Here is an 8417-nt window from a genome sequence, read left to right as displayed (position 1 = left end):
TTGTCGAATTACTTAGAATTCAATCTTAACAGTTCAAACAGTTCAATCTTAACAGTTCAAACAGTTCAATCTTAACAGTTAACAGGCTAATCTGAAATGTGATAATTAAATTACGAAATCAGACACAGAAATGCACTTTCTCTGAATGAACAAACCTTTTTTTCGACGGATTCACATTTCTGACCCCTAAAACGTGAGATGGGGAGGTAGCCGCAATCTAGGAGATCTGGTCAGTAAAATGATCAGAAGTTTTGACCTCTTTATGTAAATTTTACAATTTGGCATATAATAATAACTGAATAAAAAATCTTTTGCACACAATTATAAAATTCGTTTATCTAAAGATTATTCCATGCAAAAAATAACTCATCGTAAATATTGTTTTAGTTTTTATTACTTTATTTAATAATAATCGAAATTTTTTTGAATTGTAAGCCATACATTTTTTTTACATCGTTCTAAAGAATGTAATTTTACATGGCTAAATACAAAGTTTGAGCGAAATCGGTCGAATAGTTCTTGCGAATTACATTCTTTCGAATAATTTTTGAGATATAGCGAAATACGCAAAAAGTAAAATTAACATTAAGAGTCCAAATCTTGGATCGTTCACCTGATTAAACTATTGAGACAATGTTTCACAAACTGCGGCAAACCCCTATATCTAGGAGGTTATAAATCCGAATCCGAAAGTGTGCCTTTGTATCTGATTTCGTAACTAAAAATACCCCGTCTGAACTAATCAATCCATATATTTGAGATCCTCCCATTGGAACATTCAGATTGATTTTTAGAACGAGAAGATCCGATAATTAGATCAAAGGTTATTCAGGGTGATATATTTATGCTTTTTGGTCACAATGCATTAATTTTGAAATTTTTATTTCCTTGCACAGAGCGAAAATGGAGATGTGGCGATTTCTTGTAATCTGCTGCGTCATTTTAAGCATGAGCCTCATCGGAACTTCAAAAAGCATACAACGCCACAGAAGAGATCTGTCTCAGCAACTTCCAGTTACTCACAAACAACTTGGTGGAGGACTCAGTGCTCTGGGAACATTGGTGTCCCCTTTACTATTTCTAATGGGTATGGGATCTTTCATCTCTATGTTGCCCCAAATGTTCCAGAATGTGCTCAGTGGAGTTGGTTCAAATCTTATCCAGTCATTTACAGGTGGTAATAGCAACAGCAACAGTGGCGCTGGCGGTGCATCGACTCGTCTTAAAAGAGATACCCTGGATAAAAGAAATTTGCAAGAGGAATTAGAAAAAAGAGTCAACATGGCGGTACTCAAATATGAAGGATTGCGAGGGATCTAATTTTAAAAAATTTAAATAAAACTATATTTATGAACTGTAAATGTAAGGAAGGGTATTTTACTGAATCGAGTATAAAAAATATAATAGACATATTTTATTAAATTAGTTGATTTTTTTGTAGAAAATAATAATTTTATGTATATTTTTAAGCTTAACTAAAAAAATGACTACTTGGTAGTAGTCATCATCCTTTAGCAATGCGCCAGACTGATTAAAAAAAACTATTCATTATTTTCTAATTAATTATCTTCCAATCACTATCAATTACTCTAATTACTACTAACTATTAATTATTTTCTAATTATCCTGACACTTTTTGGACTTATAGGAATGATCACAGATTTGATAACCAACTAGTAGAGCTCACGTGCGCGAATTATAAAATTTATTTTTAATGCTTATTTATTGCTAAATCAGCCCGATTTTTTTCAAATGATTTGCAATAGACACAGAAAAGTGAGGCTTTAAAAAAAGTGATCTAATTAATAATTCATTGCAATATATCTATGCAAAATAAGTATGATTGAGTCTTTACTGTGTTCTTAATTAACCTAAAGAATAAAAACTGATTATAATAAGCCTAAATATATCAGGCTCATTAAAAAATGCTGAAGGCTCTTTCAATCAGCCATACATAATTTAAAACAAGTTTTTTTTTTTAATGTCTACGAGTTTTTGATATCTCTAAAAACTCCTCCTGCTGACGAGTGTATAAATTAAGAAGAAATTAGAAGAAAAAAATATTGTATCTACTAAGGGAAATTATTAAGTATGTTATACGTGAAAGTTTATTTTGCATCAATTAGTCACAAGATTCGATTTCAAAAATTATATTTATTATTTTTAACAAAAATATAAAATATTTCAATTTTAAAGTGAACTTACTTTTTTATTTTCATTTTTATTTTTGATGTGCAGGATATTTTATGGGGAAAAGATTTTTTAATAGCAACGTTAGACAAAATTTTTAACTTATTCTTATTTTACTCTTCATATTACAAAACACGCATTAGTTTTTAAATTTAAAAATTTGATTTATGTAAGAGTAAAACCATGTTAAATTATAAAAGCATAAAAAAAATTTCCAGCAAAATCTTAAACAATAATTATTTTAGTTAGAAAAAGAAGAATATTTATTTTTATTCATTAGCAAGATTTATTTCTAGATATATATTGCTAATAATATTTTAATGCCTTTAAATATAACCTTTTTTATAAGTCCTGGCACATTAATAACTAATATCAATAAACTGCGCCTACAATTTGAAATTTAGATAAAATATTTTAAACTATATAACGTTTAATTTTTATTATTAACTCTTTATTGTTTTATCCGTTCTGAAAAACGTTATTCATAACTCAGTTTAATACTTGATCAGTAAATATGCTCTTCTTGATTTAAAAAAATGCCATAGCATTTCATTCAACATTTGGATTTGGCTGGCCAGTCTAAGCGCACATTTGGGAGATAATTTTTGATTTTCATCAACTTTTAAGCTTTGTCGAAATATTATGAATGGATTTAAAACTTATCAATATATATTAAAATGAGTTAAAATTCGTCAAAATGTAATGAATAGATTCAAAATGCATCAAAATATAATTAATGGATTCAAAATGCGTCAAAATATAATGAATGGATTTAAAATTTATCAAAATATAATAAATAGATTCAAAATTCGTCACAATATGATGAATGAATTCAAAATTCGTCCAAATGTACTAAATAGAAATGAATTACATGCCAAACATTAATTAATTATCAAGTTTTTCTTTATCTATACTGTTAGTTTAAACTATAGGTAGAAATTCAGATTTTTAAATTAGACGAATGTCTTATAGATTAAAAGAAAATTTAGAATGAAGAGATTTATTATTAGCATTCGATAATAACAGACAATTATATTTTATGTATTTGATTAACAAAGCCAATTTATTAACAATTGTCGAATTACCAATTTCTTTAGATGGCTCATATTTGAAAATGAAATTAAGAGATTTCTTAAGTAAGGTCTCTGAATTTACAATTGAATTTTGTGCTATTCATCATTTTGAATTTTCATGTTCTACAATATTTTACATATGAGCTTTTATGTTTAAAATGTTTTCTTTATGTTAGTGCAATGTTTTTATAAAAATGTTAATGTTTCTTTGTAAAATGAACAAATGATTTTACATATCTTGTTTTGATGACATTTATTGTTTATGTTACATATCTATAGATTTTTTGTTTTGTTTACTTTATGTCTTTGAATCTTAATATTTGCAATAAAAACATTTATTACAGCATTTATTTTATTTTATTAATTTAATATGTTAAAAATCTAATATTTTACTTTACAATTTTCTCAATTTTTAATTATACTATACAAACATTTTTTACCTTGAATTTGTATTTTTTTAAATTTAAAATTTTTAATAAAAGTAACTGCAACAAAACATGCAATTTTCTTAAAGTGATATTAAAGAAAACTTTTATATTAAGCTTTCTACAATTGTATCACATAAGCTATTCGAATAATTTTGCATGTTACAATAACTTGTAATTGAAACTCACGGAAAATTTACTATTAAACTTTTAAATCCGGTTATCCCACAAATGATACAGTGTAAATAATTCTGGTTAAAAGTACGCTATTAAGTAGTGACACTTTAGGTGCATCATCCGTAAAAAGTCCGTTTTTACAGTAAAATATTATACCATAATTTTTACAGCAATATTTATTTAAATAAAAAATTTAGTGATTTTATGGTAATTATTGTAGAAATTACGACTTGTCAGATATTTTGTTCCGTAACATATAACGGTAAAAATAGATTTTGTGGTAAAAAATACCAGCACCCTAAGTACCAATACTATTTACTGTATTTTGATCCCGAGGTTTCTACTGTGCAGACAACTTAAAAACGACATGAAGATATGGCTTATTTACACTTTTATTTGTCATGTAGGTACTTTTCATATTATTCCATGCATAAAATGTTTGAATAAGTCGGATTTAGGAAAGGTTATTTATGAAACACCTTTAAGAGGAAGTTAAACTCTTTATAATTTTTGATTCGAAGTTGTAGTGAACAAAAGAATTCATTAAACCATGTTACCCATTACGAGAATTCTAAGAGAATTTTTCATATCTGAAACAGGACTGTTTTCACATCAAGCAGATGTTTTTTATTCTTTTCAAAAACCAAATGGTAGCTAACAGAAGAAAATATTTATTTCTTTGCAAAATATAAAATTTTTCTAATTGGAGCATTTTTCTTTTTTGCTTCACAGCATGTAAAAGATTCAGGCGGTAATGGGTTTTAAAATGTAGCTATCTTGCTTTATGCAGTTATATGACTCTGAGCATGCTTTCCAGCTGCGATGGAATTTTCGTCTCACATACCGAAAAAAGAGCCATGGTGGCTCAGGGGATAGAGCGATCACCTCTCAATGAAGTGAACCAAATTCGAATCCCAGCGCTGCCTGGTTAATTCGACTCTTGGATTATACCGGCCACAGTGCTGACGTAAAATATCCTCAGTGGTAGACGGATCATGGGTTAGAGTCCCCTTGCAGTCAGGCTAATCGTATAAGGTTTTCGTGGTTTTTACTAATGTAATGGCCCTAAATGTAACGCAAAAGCGGGTTTGTTTCATCAAAAAGTCCTCCTAGTTTGCACCAAAGCTTGATCCAGAAGTTTCCTTGTCTTCTGGATAGGGTTCAAAATTACAAGGCTACAGAGTTGAATATTGACAGTCTTAAACTCAAAATTGGGTCAGCAGTTAAATCTGAAAAAAAAAACACTTTCCGAAACATTTTCCTTGTAGTCTGGAACGTTAGAAATGTTTATTCGGTTTAAATGCTAGAATTTTAAAATACTTTAAAGATTTGTAAAATACCAGAAAAATGAAGAAGCAAAATAAACTACCAAAATACTAGTTCTTAAATACCATAAGAATGTTTATCAAGAGCAGTCTGACGGAATCGAAAAGCAATCTGAAAAGGATCTGACTGACCAGTCTGTCAGATCTTTTTCAGATTGCCTTTTCAGACCGTCAGTCAGATCAGTACACGAATTATAACTTTTGAAAAGGTATAGGTAATGGTAACAAACAAAATTTTCATTTAATTAATAAATCAAGAATTACGTTAAAGCATACATTTTTCTATCATTTGAAAGAATTTTCCACAAAATGAAGCAACTTGGTATTCAGGTTAATGGATTATGTCAATCTACAGTAAGGATTGTAAGGGTTTGGAAATATAATTACTAATATGAATATTAAACATCTTCCTTTCAGTGCCAGCAGTGTTCTAATAAAAAAAATGATTTAAGAGAATTATGTCATTTTCTTGAATTAATTGATTTAAGTTATCATATTTATTTTTAAAACCTTAAATTGAAGTGAAAAATGAAATTTAATTATTTTGTTATGCTAAAACATAAAATTGCCATAATTTTTCAATTTTAGATAGGACTTTATAACAACTGAAATTTTGGACGATTTATATGAACCAACACTTCTGATCAAATTATACTCAAATTATTTAAGCTTAGGAAAAATAAATAATGTGTTCTATTATTGATAATTGGTTAGTGTTATTTTATGCCGCAATTATAAAAAAAAACTATTTAATAAATTTTAATGAAAGTAATATTCGATATCCGTAAGAAATGTGCTAATTGTTTAAATTTATTTAAAAATAAAAGTAGATTATTTTATATTAATATTTCCAAAAAATTCAATTTTATAATTAATAAATGGTAAAATGACTGTTTACGTGAATTTATTAGGCCTTAGAATTTACTAATTTAAAATGCGATTTTTAAATCAAATAATTATCTTTAGAAACGTTCAAAATTAACATATTGAATCCTGATATAAAATAATTTATTTAATATTAATTTTAAATTTGTTTTATTAAAATGTTACAATTTTTTTTTAAAATTTAGAGTCGAAATATTTTTAATCAGAAATATAGCAACCGAATTTATAGTACTCATTATCTGTATTAAAAAAACGCAAAATATTATGTAACCATGATAGAAGTGCTCATCAGTTATTCAGATTACAATTGTATGTCTTTTTCCAATCAGTAATTTCTTATTTTGTGATATTTTTAATTAGTTGAGCAAGATACTCATTCCACCGCCAAGAGATGGCGCAACGAAACAATGCTTAACAACAAAAACTTAAGCATCTAAATTAGCTTATCGTATAATAATTGAATTTTGTTTGCCATCTTATCTTTCTTTCCTATCTTTTCCTAGGTGATGCTATGCTAGGTGGATTTATTAACGCAAAATATGATAAATAGTATTTAATTGCACTGATTCTCGTATAATAATAAGTAATAGCACTTTCCAATAACTATTTTATTAGGTTTTATTTGTATCAACAATTTGAAATATCAGTGAAATATACAACAAATACAGAACGTCTATTCAATGGTGTCGAAATATCCTTATTTCTTAGGTAATGATTTCCAGAAGCATCCTATAAAAATATAATAGACGACAATCCATTCGTAATTTTTGTAAAAAATGGACAAAAACCGTTTTTCCTCCTTGATTTTCAATGATGAATGAAAAACAACTATAGGAATTATACTAGGAGCGAAAGGTACAGGTGGCGAGGATTCCTTCTTGTAAAATGAATATGAAAGGATATAAATGACATTTAATACTTATGCTTTACTACAAATTTTAAAAAACATCGAAACCATGCACTGTTTTCATTAAAAAAAATAATAAGCAGTGTTACAAATTAGATTAATTAATTATGCTTCACTACAACTACTAATTATGCTCCAATAAAAAAATGTTACGAATCACATTTTATGCTTATCTTCCAACATTTGAGGTTTGTATTAAATTTATTTTCTATTGGTACTGAATTAAAGCAGAAAATGTTACAGCAAATAAAATTTCAACAAAACTTTTATCAGATCTTGTGAGTATGACCTTTGTTTATATGTACTTTTATATAAATATTTAAAAATTATTTATACATATTGAAGGTAAAAACTATTTTAATCATATTTAATTAATATATTAATAATTTACTTTAAACATTAGGACACAAATTTTCTGAAACTACGGAAATTTCGTAGTAATTGGAGAGTATGTCTAAGCTTTTTTACAAAGAGACATCTTAACAAATTCACCATTTTTATTTTTAAAAAAAGTAAATGATGATACAAATTAAATTTGACAACTATACTTTATTACATCTCTTATGAATATTATACTAATTGTCAGAATAAATCAAGATATTAGTTGTTCAGTTCAATATAACATTCCTGAAAAGTGATAAGCTTGCATACATTGTTCTCATCCCACTTTCTGGTCGTACCTTACCCTTCCCTGCATTAAAAGAGTGTTAATTATTACTTAAATGTTACGCTATTATAAGATGTGAAAGGACTACGACTTCTGTCAGCATTTTATATTCGGTTCAAATTTATTTCAGAAAATGAACTGTGAAATAGAGTTTAGTAAAATTTTTAATCCCCCAAAAAATTTTTAAACTAAAAAATTTTCTCGGTCATGTTTTGTAGATTCAAGTTATCAGAAGAAACGTATATCATAAAAACGTATTTTCAAATTGAATCTCTGTATAAATTAAGTTGTATTTGGATTTTTATACTTTAAATGAGGACCTAAATGACCTTTAAGGTCATTTAGATCTTCATTTAAAAAATTATCACTAGAGAGAGAAAAGGAGCTCAATTTCACCCCTGTCATTTTTTGTTCTTCTCTAATTCGAAAAATAACTTACTAAAACCCTTTAAAAATGTATATATACAAACTTAAACCTAGAATGACAAGAGGGGCTAGACTGCCTCTTTAGGCATTTTGGTTAATATTCTATAACCCCAGGTAGTTTTGTATAAAACTTACCTTTTGGCATATATAAGGAACCCCTGTTGCATTAAAAAATCTATCAATATATCAATGTGTTTTAATTGTTATTTTGTAACCGCCGTTGCTCATCCGACCCAATTTTAAGTTTATGACTACCAATGCTCAACTTAGTAGTTTTGTAATTTTGAACGAAATATAGATGACAAGGGAACTCCTGGATTAAGTATTGGGTGAAATTTGCTT

Source organism: Parasteatoda tepidariorum, chromosome 5 (assembly GCF_043381705.1).
Source record: "Parasteatoda tepidariorum isolate YZ-2023 chromosome 5, CAS_Ptep_4.0, whole genome shotgun sequence".
NCBI classification, from domain to species: domain Eukaryota; kingdom Metazoa; phylum Arthropoda; class Arachnida; order Araneae; family Theridiidae; genus Parasteatoda; species Parasteatoda tepidariorum.
Note: the sequence above shows the minus strand (reverse complement) of the source record.